Genomic DNA, 255 nt, shown 5'->3' with positions numbered 1-255 from the left:
TAAGAGACACAAGTAACAGAGAACTAATTTGGTTTTATACCAAGCAGGTCCACCACTGAACCGATATATTTGTTAAGAAGGATGATGAAGAGGTATCGTAGTAATAAAAAGGATATACATATGGTGTTTATTGATTTGAAAAAAGCGTACAATAGAGTGTTAAGGAAAGTTTTATGGAAGGTTTTAAAAAATAAAAGAGTAAGGATCGTGTATATTTGTGTAATTAAAGATATGTATGACCTCATGGAGGTATAT

This window comes from Arachis ipaensis, chromosome B02 (genome assembly GCF_000816755.2).
Source record: "Arachis ipaensis cultivar K30076 chromosome B02, Araip1.1, whole genome shotgun sequence".
Classification (NCBI taxonomy): domain Eukaryota; kingdom Viridiplantae; phylum Streptophyta; class Magnoliopsida; order Fabales; family Fabaceae; genus Arachis; species Arachis ipaensis.
This window is presented reverse-complemented; position numbering follows the sequence as displayed.